Source organism: Gallinula chloropus (genome assembly GCF_964237585.1).
Source record: "Gallinula chloropus genome assembly, chromosome: 1".
NCBI classification, from domain to species: Eukaryota; Metazoa; Chordata; class Aves; order Gruiformes; family Rallidae; genus Gallinula; species Gallinula chloropus.
The window spans coordinates 146,005,417-146,024,958 of NC_140085.1; positions in this window are offsets into that span (position 1 = coordinate 146,005,417).

Genomic DNA, 19,542 nt, shown 5'->3' on the forward strand with positions numbered 1-19,542 from the left:
CCATTTTTAAAGGTCTTTTATGCATACAGAGTGTATTTGGAGCTGTGAAAGGATTACCTATCTTTGAACTATTGAGTTCAATAGTAAAGAATACTGGATTATTCCTTGTATTGTATTCATTTCTTTCCCTCTGTTCTATATGTTAGTTATCATTTTGATTTCTAAAATAAAAAAGGACTTTAAAATAATTTAAAGGGCCCTGACTAGCAATACAGCCCTGAGTTAAAGTTTCTCCTTTGTGAGCTGTCGATTTTAACTGAGCTACAGCTGGTGTTTACGGTTTTTGGAGATATTTGATGGGCAGTGGTACTGATTAGTTAGCTGCCTTCACACTGGATTATTTTTGGGTTTTAAATGGAATAGACAAAATGTTCATGGGACTTTTCTTTGCTCCCAAATTATACATTCCATATGCTCTAGACCTGCCTGAAGTTCCCCTGTTATCAGTCTCTTTGCCATGCTTTTGAGAGAGACCTGTTTTTCTCCTGACTGAGAGTTAACCTGTTGATGGTTTGATAAAGCATCCTCCCAAATTTTGCCATTGCCTGGTTATCAGTCTCATGCACTTCCCCCTGCTTCCAACAGCAAAGAATTCAAAGGGGTGGTGTTCAATGAAACTGGAAGGGTTCTGCTTATCACTTCCAGTTGTTTGGGGAACTAATACTATTTTCAAAAGAAGGAAGGAACAAGGAAGGCCAGGAAGAGAATGAAATTAATAGAACATCTCAGGATACAGTTCTCTATTTATTCCCTCCTGTGAGCAAGAAAAAGCTCTTCTGATCTTCCCTCCTTCCTGAAAGATGAGACACAGGAAGAGTCCCTAGAAAGAGACAATGAGTCCCTGCAGAAGTTTATGCCTCCAGCTCCAGAAACACTGGTGGGAAAAAAATCCTAAGAAATCTGACAAAGAGCAGAGGTAAAGCTGTAATAGCACAACTAATTACTGAGTAAGAAACTTACTAGGTGGAGAAGACAGAAACCACATACCACATGAGTAAAATATCAGGTTACTAAATTGTAAAATGTGTGGCAAGACTCATTTTTTGTATGCAGTGAAAAAAGAACCTCTGATTTTTTTTTTTTTTTTCATTTAGATCTCATGACCCTTGAACCTTTAGTGTTTGCTAGGACTCTTGTTCAAAAGCCTTGATAGCACCGCAGGCCATCCTGTGCATCACCTGTTCTGTGGCAGCTGGGGCTCTTGCATGTGACTTCAGATGATACCTGACTGGTAACCTTTACTAACACAGCTACAGCAATGTTAATTTTCATGCTTCCTTACAACCTGCATGGTTGCTGCATCGCTGCAGTATTAAAATATTACTCATGGCAACCATTTCTGCCTAGATGGTATATGTGCCCGGTGTGCTTTTCTAAGACAAAAGTGTCTTTGCTTTTTAGCCTCCTATTGCAAGGTTTCTTTCAGATTTCATACATTATTTGGGCAGATCAGCTGGCCTCCAGGACTGTGCAGAAAGAAAAAAAAGACTAAGAGACTTGACAGCGACAATTACAACGGTATGCAGTGAGTCATAGAATTGCTGAGTTCTGGGGAAACTGGAAAGTATCTGCTTGTGGGTACTGCCCAGAGAAGAGGTTTCAATTCTCCCCTTTGAGCCATGTATGGCCAGGATGAGGCTAGTTGTGACTCCCTGATATTTTGCCACTAACTTCCAGAGCAGGCAAAATAACCCTTTGCCTTCTTCATCTTGATGTAAGATCTCTTTAGATACATCTCTGTTACTGGATTGAAAGCATTTCCAAGTTTCTAGATCTGTTTACACTTCTCAGCCAAATTCCATCTTGATACTAGTTTTAAGCCCAATCCCTCTCCGCACACTATATGCAAAGGGAGTCTGGTCACACAAGCTATATACAAGCATGGTTTGAGCAGTTTAAATGCAGCCTAAGATAACAGATATGCAGCAGGAATAGTCTAATATAATTGATGTAGCTCTGCCTCATCTCTTCCTAGCATAAAGCTTATTTCCTCCAAGCCTACCCTACACTTGGACACAAGAATAGCTGTTCTAATAGTTTTTTCTTCCATCCCTACACCTTTCATGAATCAAGGGAACAAGATCCTAAGCCATGATTTCCTTCCTAATGTTAGGTTTAAAGTGATGGAAGAGGACCTGACATAGAAGGAAAAGTATAATATCTGGTATTTTTTGAGACGATAAAGAGCACCCGATTCCCTAGTTATGTTTGCACAGGGAGCTGTTCAACATGAGCAAAAACATCAAAATGTGGTCCAAGTATTCAGAACAAGCATGGTCCATGTAGAATGTCGTGGGAATAACCACAGAACTTTATGTTTTTAGTTACATTTACAACAGTGGACCTCCGAAACAGGGAGCAAATCTTAGGTGATGTGGAATAGAACTGCTCAGAGCATTGTAAAATGAGCAGAGTTTTCTCTTTATGATGTGTAATATTTTACCCACAAGCAATGAGGTATGGGCTCCTCGTTCCCCATGCGGGGTCTTCCTTTGTTTATCAACAGAGGTTTTGGGAACACTATCAAGGAGCAAACTCTGCCCATGTAAGTATGAGAATGCTAACAGCTATGTTTTGTAGCAGCCGGACACTTTTCCAGGACTTGTTAGGGAGCTATAATAACCTTTCATTTATAACAACCTGAATAATAGTGGCCGTGGTCTAAAAGACCAGGGAACAATACCTCGATCACAGAAGTACCTATTGTTTGAAGAAAAGAATGGTGTTGGAGTGTTCCTTTCAAATCCCAGGCAGCATTTGAACACATCATTCGTGCTCAAGCACTGTAACTAGTGTAGAAAGAAAAAGGACTGTGCCACAATTATAACCACATGCTCTGAGTCATGCAGTTGCTGAGTTCTGGGAAATTATAAGGCATCCAGTTCTGGGCATTGACCAGACAAGATGACAGTGTCAAGAAAGCCCCCATTGATCATGGGGGCAGAACAAGAGAAAACAGCTGTAACAACTCAGAAAAAAAGACTTGACAGCTCAATGAAGATCTCTGCACAGTGCTCAGTAGCAGTGGAGAAAATAAGCAAAATGTTAGGATTTAGAAACAGCTCTGAATAGTAGAAGGGAATAGAATACTGCAGAGCACAAGGTGCTGGGGGGAATTTCCCTTGTAGGCATGTTATACCTGCATTTTTCAGAGGCCTCTGCACCTTTCTGCGAAGCTGACATAAGGAGATAGAGAGGTGATAAATTATTAGATGGACCACTGATCTGATCCAGTAGGGCAATTTCTCTGTTTCTGTCAGTTGACTGGAATCATAAAGGTAGCCTGTGGCACAACCTGGTATTAAACCTTTATCTCGAGAGCCCCCGTTCAGTTCCTTTAACCACAAGACCATCCTTCATCTCCAATTTCCTCTTTCCATTTCATCTGAAAATATCAAAGGAGCGTAATTTCTCCTAATACTGTAGCATTCCAGTCCTGACCAAAACCAGGAAGTGAGCAGCAGGTGAATAAAAATTAAGCTGACATTTTCAAACTTCAAACAAAGATCTGTGTGAGGCAAGGAATAGTTCTCTTAATTTAATCCAAATTGGTTCACTCAGCTCTAGTGATAATCTGATCCATACCACAGCAAGCTTGGAATCAGAAGAACAAAATTGTGTTTGAACTACGCTGGACACAAAAAAACATGGTCTGTCCATGACCATACGCTCAGTAGTGCAGGGGAAGTAGGAGGGCTGGAGTGGTGAATAAGACTCAACAGTAGTTGGCCTGGTGCTTAACAGCAGTCTAAAAAGGAATTTTAAAAAACAAAACAAAAAAAAAGGAAAAGCAAACAAAACTGAGGCGTGTATAAATGGAGGTATTGAACCTAAGTCAGAGTAAATATCCTAATGCTATGTAAGAAGTTAGTGAGACCACATTTGGAATACTATGTGCTGCCCTAGCCCTGTTGTATTAAAGACATATGACAGAAGTGGCTATAAAGGGGCTGGACACACAGATTGCACTCAGGGTTAAAAGCAGCATGCAAGTTACTGAGAAAAGACCCTTCTCAAAGACATACAGAGAACGCCTGAAAACAATAAAGTGGATGTTCCAGTGATGAGTAGGCTGTTCATATCTGCACGACAGAAAATAAAACTTAGGGAAATGAGAAGAAACCTTAGAGAATGGCCTATTCTAAGGTCAAATTTGGAAAATCTCATTATGTTTTTACTTGTTTATTTGGGTTCCAAGTTATTTCAGCAGCATTCATTTGAATGTGAGTTTAAATGTGGTGAAACCTTAACAGTTATCAGTTGGTGAGGCAATGAGCAGCAGCGACAGCGACCACTAAGGTAAGCTCAGGGGCTGAGCAAGAGATTGGGCTGTACAGAGGGATTTCCAAGATCAGGTCACCCAGTGCGGCTCTCTCAACCTTGTGGCGAATACGAACTGAGAACCACAGCTCAGATCGTGCATTTGAGATCCATATGCCCAGACAGGAGTCACTGTGCACAGAGGTACTCCCTTTCTCTAGAGGATTTAGCTACGTTCCCCACTCCATTTCCCTCCAGTTGTGAGGCACTGCAGTTGAATGATTTCTGTCAAAAATATCTCTGCTTCCCTTTAATTCTCAGCACGCAGTGGGACTGCATTTCACAGACCACTCCCTGGTGATCTGCAGTCCTTTTGCTTCTCATCAGCTCTTTGAGAACTTCTTGCATTTGGTTCTTGTGTGGGGTGTGGGTGGCGAACAGAAAAACCTTCTTGTGTTCTTCCCTGCAAACATCTGTGTAGAGCCTGTAAACTCTGTCTTCTGTAGCCTCTTTAAAGTATAGCAAAAAACCCCCGAAAGATGTCTCTCACTAAACGCTGTCAGGTTGTTGAATCATTATTGATACGCATCATTTTAGTTTTCCCAGTCATTCATACTAAAATCACACAGAATCACGGAATGTTAGGGGTTGGAAGTGACCTCAAAGGATCACATACCCCTGAGCCCCTGCCAGAGCAGGAAAGAATGAAAATGATGGCAATGCAAGGTAATCATTCTGCTATCAATGCCCTAACTAACACTTTGTAAAAAGTGAAAAAAATAGTGAAACTTAGTCCCTTTATTTTGCAAGGAAACACCTTTTAACTCTTTGCACTTGCTAAAACACATTTTAACATCTGTAAACTGATGTAATGATAGCCATAGGAAGGCTACTGTAGTGGTGTTGTTTTTAATACAAGAAGCTACTTCAAGCCTTGAGTCAAAACTGCATTGATCCCTTTTCCTACAAACCAAATGCCTTATTCATGTGTTCCAGGTTATTTTTTTCTAACCATTTGTCATTTACATAACACTGAGTAACCAGTCTTGAGAATGTCCTAAACTACAGAAAGCCTCTATAATAATTCCTGACACGGGGGATTTCATGGAGAAATCCTTATATTCATCAGCTGCAGATTCATTGCACTTTCTGTTTGGCTAACCGTTTCCTAGTGGAACACTGATATTTTATTTGGCTGGCAACAGCTTCTAGCACAGGAGAACAGTTGTATTCTTGAAACTGGCTATCGGAAAGAATTTCCTTGCTTATTTTTCCTGTGCATGTGTGTGCGCGCACATGTGTAAATGTGTGGATGCACATGTATGCAGGCATTTTGCTTAAACATGTTGGGTTTAAGTCCTATTTGACACAACTGTGCTCATTAGATTAAAAAAAAGTCTGCTTCAGTGTACTGTGAGCATGGCTCCTTGTGTATTTGAGTCATTTCATTTAGAATGCTTTTTTTTCTCTCTTTTTGTGGATAAAGCAGTGCACTTTCAGTCAGATATGAGTCTTGATTAATATATATGCTGTTCCTGCATTACTTGTTGCTTCCTATATTCTACAGAAAAAAATTCTATGTATAGATCATTCTGTATATGGGGAAAAAAAAATCTGTGTCAGTTGTCACGAATTACTTTTTCTACTGTCTTAAAATTTGAGCTCCAGTAAAGAAAGAACCAGTTCTTCACCTAAGAGAGAAATAAAATGTCACCTAGCATTTTATTTTTTGTTTCTATCTTTGTCCCTTTGTGTTTCTAATTATCTTTCCATCCATACAATATTTCTCAGCACAAAGAAGTAAGGGGGAAAAACTGTAAATAAGACCCCTGAAACAAGCCTTTCCAAAAATGAAAATAACATTTTATTATCCTGGGATTTTCAAGATTCATGAAAAGGAAATGTATTACCAAACCTGCCTGAAGTTGAAGGTTACTACCGTAATGGATTTCTCTATGGAGTCAGGTCTCTGTCCCTTCAGAAAATGTGGTCATCCTCAGGTTTATCCTTTATGTACAAGGTGAAGCACTAGGGATGTTGAAACAGATCATTACATTGAGATTCTACTGCATTTCATTTGCATCCTGAAATTTCTCAGCAATTTTAGCACTTGCTCCCTTCTGATAATGCATTTCAGGTCTCAAAACCCTGCTTTTCTCCTCGCTTTTCCATTTCTTTCCATTTCTTAAAGATTTTGTTGGTAGAATACCTTAGAAAGAGAACATTCAGTTTTGAGAAATTCATTGTCCTTCATCCAGCTACAAGTATTAGAGGGATTCTAGCCTTCTCATAGTTTATAAAATATTTAACAAGACACGATAGTGAGAATTTTTCGAGCCATGATATGTGGCATTACATATGTGGATATATATTCGCTTCCTTTCTATTGTTCCTTTGTCTCTGCTTCTTTTTGCTGTTTGGCTGCAAGTTGAATTCAGTTCCATTGTACTAGTCACTCCCACAGGATTAAAATTCACTCCGCGAATATCTTTTTTCCATCCATTTAAAATGTTCTGTTTCTGCAGTTACCCGTTTTGTTAAATAGAAGCACCAGAACAGTCTGGTCAGCTGGCATAGAAGCGTATGGACCCAGTAAAAAGTTAATTAGTTTTTTTATGAAAGCAAATCTTTGCACAGAACTTAACCTGCTACGAGTAAAATTCTTACATTTGGTGCTTCAAAAATGTTACAAGAGAGGGGGCAAAATGCTGCTAATAATTCCCTGAAACACTGGGAAAAGATGCCTAAAAAAGGTTAGCATAGAAATGGATCAGACAGATCTCCAAACAGATGGGTGCCAGTACCTAACTACACAATTCCCCTTTGGCCTTGCTGCTATTGGACAGCCAGATAAATTGATAAAAAAAATGTGGATGAAAGGGGAAATCAGCTTCCTAGAATCCTCAGATAATTTGTACGAGTGTGTGTTTGTGTGTGTGACTCCTCCTCTGGAGAGTCTCTTTTCCCACTCCTATTTAAAGAAAATATCAGTGATTATCCAAACTGGAATATGTCCCTGCCACAGTCCAATCCTAATCCCAGTATCTGACAGAACATTTCACTACAAGAGTTTCATTTTCAGTACCATTTTCCCTCAGTGGGAGCTGCCTTCTATCCAAACATTATAAATGAACGTTCTTTTGAGTCCCTAGGAAATGCACTGTATCATTCACCTCCTGTCAGATTAGCTCTCGTTACTTGATATCTCCTGTTCAAAGTACAGAGGGGATTTCACCAGTTATAACTCTCCTTATCTTCAGGTGCTTTGGACAAACTTCAGATTTCCCCTGGATCTTCATCTTCAACTTTTTCAAATTGTTTTACAGTTCAGCTTTCAGCTTCGTACCTGATTCTTCCTTCTAGATGAGTTACTTTGGGACACTTTTTTTTTTTTTTACAGTTAGAAAAAGTTAACTAAGTAAGGATACTAGACTTTATTTTTTTATAGTAATATACATTTCATTTGTCTCTCAAAATCCTTCTAGTCATCTGAAAATATATACACTGAAGTTCCTGGACTGGTAGATTAAAAGCTATACCCACTTTCCACATTTTCTTTTAAAAGATAGGCATCTTTTGGATTAAAAAGAGCTGTGCTGGAGCAGAAATCCTCAGGCTGGATGTCACACATGGATGGCCAGAGGCTTCTCCATATTCACTGCAGTCTGAAAAGTTTCTCATTTTGCCCTCCACTACTTCTATCTCACTGTCATTATCCCTCCTGAGTTCCTTTCTTTCCCGCCCTTACACAAACACTTTGCTGTAAAAAGTTTAGAGGCTATAAAGAGGCATTTGCTCACACCTACTCTTGGGTGTCCAGTGAACTAGACATTATTACAGGAAGCTTTCCTGAAATAGAGTAGCAGAGGAAAAGAGAAGGAAAACTGCCTAATACTACACAGTGCCCGCACCCCTCATTCCTGCCACTTAGAGTGCCTTGCTAACTGTTTTCAAACATCCTCCTAGGTAAGGACCTAGTTTGTCCTAGTGCCACCCTATTTACTTCCACAGAGAATTTCAGGATGTAGCCCCAAACTCTTGAGCACTGATTAGGACAAGGAATCAATAGTATCCCAGAAGAATAATGACAGAAATCCTCATACTAGGGTTAAAAAAACAACAACAAAAGGACCCAGCAAGTATAGGAATAAAATGAGGAAAATATTATCTGCAGTGCAGATTTAATGCTTGCAAACCAAAATAGTTTCCCTTAACATCTATTTAGGGTCCTTCCTGTTGATATTATAAAATTATACTGCTTGAAAACATAAGGAGTTATTCTAGCAGTCTATATTTGCTGATGCACTGAGCATTCACTGAGCACAGCTAAGCTGCGTAGGTCCCCACAGGTAACAGATGAGGTACCTGAGACCAGTAGCAGCTCAGAGCAGCTCTGTGGGCTCTCTCCTATGCACCAGCTGCCTTGGGAACTGGTCCATCAGCAGAGAACAAGCAGCCTACAGGAGGAATGCTCTCCAGCCCTGCAATACTCTGGTATTCTGCCCTCTCTTCCTGCCACCATCCAGATTGCCACTTTTATTTGGGATGTCAGAGACAGGCATGGAAGTCACCCAGACAGTGTCCCAGACTTCGCTGTAGTCTTCTGAAGACTAGGACAATCCTGAGATGAGAACCAGATGGACTGTGTCTTTCACAGATAAATAAGCTACATAAATATTTTAATTCTGGCCTTAGAATACCTTTTCTCTCCACCTCCCTTTGTCCCTTTCTCCTTTCTTACCTCTTTCCTCTCCTTTCTGTGTCTCACTCTTCTAAGATCTATTTAATTACGCCCATAGAAAAGAAAATGCTGATATCAAAAGAGCAATTCCCTCTTTTGATTTCCAATTCATTTTCCCCTCTCATTCAAGAGAATAGAAATATACAAAGTAATTCGGTATATAAAATGATTCCCCATAATTTTAATCCTTTTAAAGTGCTTGTGGAGATTATCACGGTTTGATTTATTTTGACAAGGGGTGGTAAAAATTGTAAGAACAATAGTCTACTAAAAATGTTTTAAGAGCCTGTTGCTGTGTTACGGAAATGAACATTTCAGGTGTTCCATGGGTTTGGGGGATGATTTCCTAATGCAACTAAGTGAATTTAAGTAACACAAGGACAAGTGTTCACAATGAGCAGAAATGGACACCCTTTTGCTAATCCTTGAAGATTTTTTTCCAGCAGTGAAGCCATCACCTTTTTTTTTTTTTTTGTTCCATGTCTTTTTTAATTGCATTTTCTTTTGCTTTTCATAGGTAAGGCAACTATATGTCTGAGCTGCAAGGGAAATCCCAGAATTGCCAAAATTCTTGAGACACATCATCTACTCTAACCAAGGGTTTGGGTGTAACCATAATATCCAACAAGTAACCCATTCTCCAGGCAGAATCAGAGCCTGAATGTAGAGCCTGGCCCCATGCTCTTACCAGTCTCGTATGACCTCCCTTGCCTCACAAATTCCCTTTTTTTTTGGTGCTAAAATTGAGACTGAACTCTGTTTTGGACTGGATGTTGTAGCTCAGTACCCAAAAGGACAAAATGCAGTGAATGTAAGAGTTGTAACAGCAACAAGGCATTCTCGGAGCGAGACTCTGCACTCAGCAGCTCAGTAACATTATGGTCCCACAGACCATAAATGGGTCTCACCACTTGGTGTGCCACACAGCTTACTCAGCCTTATGCAGTGAGGCTTATTCAGCAGCAGCAGCATGAAGACATGCTGCTCCACAATCCCACCATGAAGATGCAATCATCTGGCCCGATCTGTAGGTGTAGGTGTCAGGATTAAGAATATCACCAGTGAAGAGACCATGATGGTAGAGTGTGTGCCGTCTTGCAGGGACCCATGTAACCACTGGCCCTGCTTCCTCCTCCTTCCATCCCTGCGATCAAACAGACATGATTTTCCCCCATTTCCTCACCTTTATCACCCAGCTGTTTCATGACCTCAGAGTCTGTGGAGAAGAAAAATTAAAGATTATTTTTCTAAGGCTAATAATGCCATCACACATACTAAAATAATCTTATCTAAGGTATCATATCACCCTACTGCGAGAAAACATTAGAAATTAAAAATGAAGTGTTCACCACACTTTGTAAGTTTGGACCTACATTTTGCTCATGGATGATACTTGCTATCTGTGATGACTAATATATATTGCTCAGAATAAATCAGAGCTTTTAGAAAATAGAATTTCTAAATAACTGAACCTCCAAAAAAAGCAAATACTTGGGATACCAGTGGAAAGGCTTAAGTTTATGAAGTGTGTAACCTATAGAATTCAGAGAGAAATCAACTGCTGTCATAAGATCTGTTTAACTAATAAATCTAAATTTCAAACTGTTTCAAAGAAATAGTGATCTTTACAATTAGATTAAAACAGCAGAAAAAAATTGAAAAGGGAAAGAGGGTGAATAACAGAGCAGGCAAATGACTGATCTTTCTGTGTGGTTTTCACTCGAGCACAAGAAGAATGATTACATCCCTACAGCAGTCTTCAAAGTGTTGGAGTCAGAGAGTGGAATAGGAAATGAACTGCAGTTCAGTGACCCTCTGTGGCCTGAACAGTGGGAGCTGGTAAGCACAGCATTTCGACTTTATTCACTTCTTTTTTTTTAACCACTGTCAGTAGAAGGCCTTCCCACACACACACACTTTTGCATCGTTATTGTAACCTGAAAAGAACTAAATGTAGTAGATCTATCTAGGTATAGGCAGATATAATCTGTATGGGTAGAAGTCTCAGTCCTGTATGTACAGCCAGGCTTATTACACATGTGTATGCCATAGTAATGAATAACTACAGTTTTCCTGAAGAAGCCTGCTTTCCAATTTGAAATAGAATACATACTGTGCCATGCAATTTTCTTTGTGTTTCATTAGGGATAAAACCATGAGTTGGTCACCTAGGTCTGCTTGAAGAATAGATATAAAGTACAGCTTTCAGACTGATCTGTAATTTTCTCTCTAATGGAGGTGCTTCCTTTGTCATAACACATTGGCAAAAATACTCTAGCCTCCAGCCTCCAGGAAGGAAAAGCTGTACGTAAATATAGCCACAGTGTGATGTCACTTAAGAGACACACAACCTTATTATCTTGATCTATTCTCATGCCATATGTAACAAGGACAATCTAACATTTAATAAAAGGTTTAATGCACATCACATAGTTGTCAATAAAATTACATCTATGCAATTGCATTATAAAGTTGCATGTAAACATACCCAGCAGGTAAACCTGAAAGAGGTTACAGAGTAAGTATGCTTGTAGACAAGTCAAAATGCTATTGATGATCCAAGTGTGATTCTTTTTTGCTTTTTTGTTTTGTAATTGGAGATCCCTTGATCTTTAAAAGGGAGTTCCAGACATGTCAATGTGTTTATTTTAAGAAAGAAGTACACCCTTAATCACATCCAGATTTACCAAACTTTTTACCGAGATTCAGAAACAGCTCAGTTGAAATTATCATTTAAGTGCTAAGGGAAATAGAGGATTGAGGAACTCTATTGTTTTTTTCAGTAGATTATGATGATAATTTTTTTTTTCATTCAGAAGATATGACTGAGAGTCGACCATCAGGGTAAAAATTGAAGTCAAGCCTGTAATCTTATTTTTGTCTTTCTGCTTTGAAGCAACCACTGACCCTCCAAATTTCTCCAAAACCTCTTTTCTCTGCAGCTTCAGTATTGTGTGATGCCACTTGAGCTCTTGACTTCGGAAAAAGAGTGAACAGCTGGTTTTGCCAGCATTATAGAATGGTAGAACCATAGACTGGTTTGGGTTGGAATGGACCTCAAAGCCCATCTAGTTCCAACCACCCTGCCATGGTCAGGGACAGCCTCCACTAGCCCAGGTTCCCCAAAGCCCCACCCAAGCCTTAAAGACTGCCAGGGAGGAGGCATCTGCTACCTCTCTGGGGAACCTGTGCTAGTGTCTCACCACCCTTATCGTAAATAATTTCTTCTTTAGGTTTAAGCTAAACCTACCTTCTTCCAGTTTAAAACCATTAGCCCTTGTCCTATCACTACAGACCCCGGTAGGAAGACTGTGCATCTTTCTTACAAGTCCCCTGTAAGTACTGGAAAGCTGCTTACTGCGTCTTTCCCTCAAACCTTCTGTACCCCAACTCTTGCAGAACCATTCCATTTTTCTGGCCCTTTTCTGGACGCTTTCCAACAAGCCCATGTATTTCTTGTACTGGGGAACCCACTAGGTGTAATAAAACTGAAAAGGGCTACAAGAAATCTAACCTAGCTTTAACACTGTAGTGTAAAAAAGGTAGGGTGCACAGTTCTTACTGCCTGTTATACTGTTGTTGGTGTCAGTTTTCTTTAACGTGACTAAGGTCTACAAGGCACTAAAATCTATTTTAGTCACTCTCTTTATAACAAAATTTATCCTCAAAAAGACTTCACAGAGTGTCTTGATCATATTGTGAAATGCGAGCCAAAAATCTCCAAAGCTAATATATCTCTTTGTTTTTTACAAAATCTTTCTGAGATATGAAAAGCAAAATCATTGGTTTATATACCTATCTGAATTTTGTTGAAGTCTTACATATTTTTACAATGTTCTGAAGTTACACTTTTCTTTCTACTATTCCATTTTTATCTGAAAAAAACTAGATACGTATTTGAAAAGAGACATGCAAAGAACATGAAATTTCAGTCTAGCAATCTGTGTTTTTGGAAACTCTTTTTGTTAATTGAAGATTTGTCTATTTTCATATGGTTTTCACTTTAAATCCTCAGTAGTTTTACAAAAGAGTCTAACTCTTCAGTCCTCTTACATTCTAAATCTGCATTTTACAAAAGAAATGCCTAATATAGTACTCCTGAGAGCCCAACAAAGAAACTCCTAAATGAATAATTAAGAGGTGAATTAATGTTTTTATGATTCAAAATCTGGGAATATAAATGGAGGGATGTTGCGTCATCACGTGGGCTGCAAACAGAATAAAGGGTTATGTTAAACGAACACTGAAAATAGAAACTTTGCCTTTTCCTCTGCAGTTCCTTGTTGAAGCCAACCACTTGATAATTACTCTCGACTATTTCCAAATCCCATCACAAGAACTGTCTTTTCCTCAGCTGAGAAATTCTAATTCACTTCTGCTCTAATTAAAGAATCAGACTTTTCTCCCTGGACTCAACCTTTCCCAGGCCGGTTGTTACTATTGAGACTTGTCCACTTCACCCTCAACAAGTGAGCCATACAAAAATCCTTAGGTCCTACACAGCTTACTTATAAGTAAGAAGAGTAATTCATTCCCTCCCTATGTGTTGTGATCAAGGCCTTAGATCATTCCTTGCACGACTCACACTGCATCTGAAATGATCTTCAAGGACTCCTGCTGGCTTCAAAGAAACAGATTTTGTTTATCATTTTAGCAGAGCAGCTTTACTAAAGAACAGCTCTGCAGCTTTGGAGCATGGTACTCTTTAAAATAAGTGGAAAATGTAGAAACTGTGTCCTTGCTTCATAAATTTAATTCTGTCTGAACTCCTGATGTGTGTTCACACCAGTGGGCTCTGTCTGTTATTCTTGCATATCCAAAGGCTCCAGCTGATAGGGACTTTTTGTATGCTGTTTTCTGCAATGGACATACCACCCTTTCAAAACACCAGTTTGGTGTATCACTGAGCATGCATTTTATGGAAAGGTATTGACCATGTTATTACACCTGATGTTCATGACAAGAAATAAAGCTGAAAGGACTTCATCTGATTAACAGAGAACATGCCTTATCCTAAATATCCAGAAAAGTAAAATTTAGTCCCTTTGTGTTGACCATAAAAATTCTAAACAAGTGATGTCAACATGTAGTGATGAATGGTTCTGCTCCACAGAAACTACACTGCATCAGTCTTCAGAGTGCTTTAACAATAAGGTCAAAGGCTGTAAGTGGTATTGTCTCTGCCCTACTTTACTGAAAAGCTTTGGTCCTCATGAGATGCATGTTTATATCAGTAATGTAGGACATCACATCAGGAGATTAATTTACTGACTGCTCATCTGACAACTTTTACAGCACAGGAACATCAAGGGTCTGTCTTTAATACAATGCATATATTCTTTGCAGCATCTTCAGCTTTTCTTTGGATAATTGCTTGGGCTTGCATGGCAAGGTTTTGATAGTGGGAAGCTAACGGGGTGGCTTCTGTGAGAATTTGCTAGAAACTTCTCCCATGTCTGACACAGACAATACCAACCAGATCCAGAACAGATCCACCACTTGCCAAGGTCAAGCCAATAAGCAATTGTGGTAGCGCCTCTGGGATAATATATTTAAGCAGGAAAAAAAACCTAGCAGTAGTTTTTGCAGACAGAGAGGGCTAAGTGAGAAGATGTGAGAAACTCTGCAGACACCAAGGTCAGCGAAGAAGGAGGGGGAGGTGAAGCCTCAAAAAGTCAAAATCAAGACAATCAGAGGAAGGGTTTGTGATGCCAGAGCAGAGATTTCCCTGCAGCCCACGATGAAGACTATGGTAAAGCTGTCTGTCACCCTGCAGTCCGTGGAGGTTGGTGGAGGTGTACAGATGGAGGACCCCATACTAGAGCAGAAGGAGACACCTAAAGGAGGCTGTGACCCAGTGGGAAGCCTACACTGGAGGAAATTCCTGTCAGGACCTGTGGGCCCATGGAAGGAGGAGCCCACACTAGAGCAGCTTTGCTAGCAGAACCTGTCATTCCATGGGGGACTCACACCAGAGTAGCCTGGTATTGAAGGTCTGCACCCCACAGAAGGAACCCACACTGAAGCAATTCATGAGGAACTTAGCTTGTAGGAAGAACTTTTATTGGAGAATGTGGTGGATTGTTTCCTGTGAGAGGGACCCCACACTTGAGCAGGGAGTGTGAGGAGTCCTCACACTGAGGAGGAAGAAGCAGCAGAGGCAACATGTATTGAACTGACTGCAACCCCCATTACCTGACTTCCTGAGCCACGATGAGGGGAGGAGAGAGAGAAATTGGAAATGAAGTTGTGCCTGGGGAAGAAGGGAGGGATGGGCCATGATGTTTTAAAATTTGTTTTTATTTCTCATTACTCTGTTTTGCTTGGTAATAAATTGGATTAATTTTGTTAAGTTGTGTCTGTTTTGCCTGTGATGGTAGTTGATGAGTGATCTTTACCTGTCCTTATCTTGACCCCTGAGCCTTTGGTTATATTTTTCTTCCCCTGCTTAGCTGAGGAGGGGAGTGATAGAGCTGCTTTGATGGGCACCTGACCTCGAGCCCACCACAATAACAAAATGTACTTTTTCAGAATCACCCTCATCCTTACAGCATCAGAGGTGTCTTTCCCTAATTTCAGCATTACTTTATTTTAAGTTCTTTTCACCCCTTGAGGAAGGGACTTTGGGTCACTGACTTACCATGTATAACTTTCTTGCTTCCCAGCAGGGCAGGAGGCTACATCAAACGCCTCTGCTTTTGGCTTACTGGTGTCTGAATTTGGCCTACCATGGCCTCTTCCAATGTGTCTGACCTGCAATACAAACTCACCTACTTCAGGAGCATAGTATATGTCCTTTACACATTCCTCTGCTGAGCCCACATAGGTCTTATCTGGACTAGTGCTGCACTCAATCTTCCTGCTGGTTTCTGTTGTCTTGAATTGTATGGCAGAAATGTTGTTTTTCACAGGCAGGGACATGCATGGGGGATTATGACAGCAGTAGGTACATTGTTCTGATCTGTCCTCAGAGGAAGAAGTCCCACAAGCAAGTTGTGTGACATATTGCACTCGTAGCGTGTAAAACCAGCTGTGAAGCAGTTTATGACACCTCCTTAAGAAAGGCTGCATTACCTGTAAAGCTGGCCATAAACAAACACCACCTGTAGTCCTGCACAAGGCCCCAGGCCTCGGCGTTGCTCAGCATGTGAAAGAATTTCACCCCTTACCACAATACCATAGCACCCAGGACTTTATTACAATGCTTCAGTGTGGCTTTCAGCCCTAGGCCTACCTGGTAGTGTTGATTTATTTATTTATTTGGGATTCACACTCTGTGTTAGTGTTGCTCAAGGCACATCATTTGCTAATGTCAGCCCTGCTTCTGTCTTTGAAACAGTCTTAAAGATTCTTCTTCCCTTCTCATGGTCTCCTCCCCACCCTGAAATGATGCATTGCATTTGAAGCAAACATCTCCAAGTAGAACTGCTGCTGTCTCTCTCATAGGACCCCCATGTTACAGGCTGGCAGGTAGTATCACCCTGCCATTGCAAGCCTGACTGGCTGCAGGTAAGCAAGAGAAGGGATGGAAAAACAAGGCTGGTCAAACAGTCTTTCCCCTCCTGCTCACCACTTTCAGGGGGACCAAAGTGAACTCAGGATGGAGCATTTCCCACTGTGTCTGCTGGCACAACCATTGTACCTCCATGCTATGCTACAAAGCCAGCTTTGCCACCTGCCTCAGGAGCATCTCGAAACATAAAGGAAAAGAAATTCTGAACTGGTGAGTGAGGAACTGGTGTTCAGGACCACTGGTATAGTTTAATATCTCATTGTGAGTTTGGTTTGAGATTTTTTTGTTGTTGGTGGTGGTTTTTTGCTAAATAAGCTAATGGTTTGTTTGTAGTGATAAAGGTGTTGAAAATGCTGTCTGTTGAATAACTGCTACCCCGTAGTTAAGTGATGGGAGTTCAGAAGACATTAGCAGACCCACATAAAAGCCAATTATAGAGGAGACTTTGTGGGTAGAAGTGTGGCTACTAAGATAAAAGCTTTAAAATATTCAAAGGCCTTTTTCCTTTTTTTCCCCTGGTAGTGAAATTTATGCCTCTGTAAACACAATTTATTAACATATGTTGCTGCTCTGAAAGAACCCCCTCCAGTTCTCACTGAAGAAAGGCGCTGCGCCTAACTGCTGCTAGGAGAAAATGAAGGCAGGTTCTGAATCTAGGGCGCCTATTTCACTCCTGAAAGAGCAATCTGAGCAAGCCTCTTTTCTAAAGCAGAGTACCTCTCCTGGAAGACAGCTCCAGTGTCCTGAAGAACAGTACAAAGAACTGTATTTGTGGGAAGTGAAGGTGACAGTCTTCCTGAGGCTGCACCTGTCTGTGCAGGAAAACAAGCTTTTGTACAGGAATGGGAACAACATGGAAGAAGAGTCAGAAATATTCATGTCTATGACAAAGTGCACATTCTATGAAAAGCATGAAACAGTGTCCCCAATGGTCATGTGAGACCAGAGGAATGATTCTATGCATTTATGTGTGTGTGTATTCACAAATTTGAAAGTGTATATACACATTCAGGAATATATATCTTCATAGCCAGATTAACTTGATACTGAATGGGATTTAGCCTAGTTGATCACATGTAGTGGTCTCCTTTAGGGTAGGCTGATGACTCTGCCAGGCCGCATTGACTGTATCAAGTGCTTAGACACCTAGACAAATGTCACACATAGACACCAGCCTGTAGACACCTAGGTTTGGGGACTTTAATTAGGAGTAAAAACCCATCTCATATTTAAATATAAGTAGTGATTCTATATAGTTATATATAGAGCACCTATCAAGTAAAAATTTTGTCCTATGATTTTTGATGCTAGTTTATACAGATGTGGTCAGACATACCTTTGCTATCTGAAGATCACTGCTGTAGCACACCATCAGTAATTGAGCTGCCTGCTATAAGCACATGTTTCTGTTACTGAGCTCAAGCTCCTACTGAATGTTTAGAAAGAGCACCTGTCAAAATACCTCCATGGCAGCTGAGCTTGGTAGAGCTCTGGTCCTAAGGCAACCACTGAAAATAAGGAATGACCAGTAAAAGAAGTTGGACTGCAGCATCTATTTCTTAATGTGAGTTCATGTTGACAACCGACTATCTAATGACTCAGGACATAGTTTCACAGATTCACTGATTCACAGAATTGTAGGGGTTGGAAGGGACCTCCAGAGATCATCGGGTCCAACTCCCCTGACAAAGCAGGTTTCCTAGGACAGGTCGCACAGGTAGGTGTCCAGACGGGTCCTGAATATCTCCAGGGAAGGAGACTCCACAACCCCCCTGGGCAGCCTGTCCCAGGGCTCTCTGTGAACTCACTGTGAGAAAGTTGTTCCGCATATTAGTGCGGAACTTCCTGTGCTCCAACTTGAGGCCATTGCCTCTTGTCCTATGGTTGTATGCTTCAGCATTTTTCCACGCTTTTCTCTTGCTTGTTACACCATGAACCTGTTTTCATTACTGGTTTAATCTGGTAATACCCTCTTAGGTCTTTCTGTGTTACCCTGGTAAGGTAAAAAAGAGTGTGATTTGCGTGGAAATAATATGTGCTAAAAGTGAGCTCATGCAATTTAAAGAGGACATGCTGGAGCTAGTTGCCATCATTACAGCTTGAATTAGCTGTTGGCTAGATGTTTCTTAAGATATTATGGGAAAGGGATAATGGAGAGGCTGAATAAGAGACATGATATTAAAAGTAGGGAAAAATATCTAAATTCAAGGCATTGGTGTGCTCATAGGGCACACTTTTAAATAAAACAAAAGGTCAGTTGCTTTAAATAAGTAAAAGAAAACTTCTTTGCAAAAATAACTACACATCTAAAATTGTTCTTCATCATTTTACCATGTAAATTAAGTTACATTCTATACATGGGATGCAATAATATATGGGCAGGACAGTACAGGAGTTTCTTGTTACATTTTGAAGTAAGGTAAAATAAACAACTCCAAGACATTGATATCAGTGAGTTATCTACACCACAACAGATTAATAAATACACATAGATAAACACATGTCCATCTCTATATGAAATATATTTGCTCAGACCTCTTTTTCTTGGGAGAATAAGAAAATATTCAGTGAGATTGGTAAAATGAACTAATCAGGAGGACACCTTCTTTATCAAATTATTAAAACAAGAAAAGGAGATTATCTGAGAAACAGTCATGCAGAGGACAAACTTGAAAGTGTCTCTATCTTGTTTCTTCTAGAGCAAAAAAAACCCTACAAATCCCCTAAAATACATAAAGCATAAATGTAAGGAATCTGAATAACCTAATAGGCTCTTCAGATACTGTAAGATGGAAGAAATTAATGTCCTATTGCAATATTAGGTAAGTGTCCTTTCCTGTAAAGAAGGAAGTTACGTTGTTGGGAATTGATAATAAATTAAGATATATTGTACTTCATGGCAGTCTGCTCATACCCTGTCACAATACTGAGTACTCTCAAATATGCCCCCTGAAACAGAAAGAAATTCCAGATCCAAAACGTTACATCAGATCTGTAATTCATATGTAATTCAGATCTTCTAATTTCA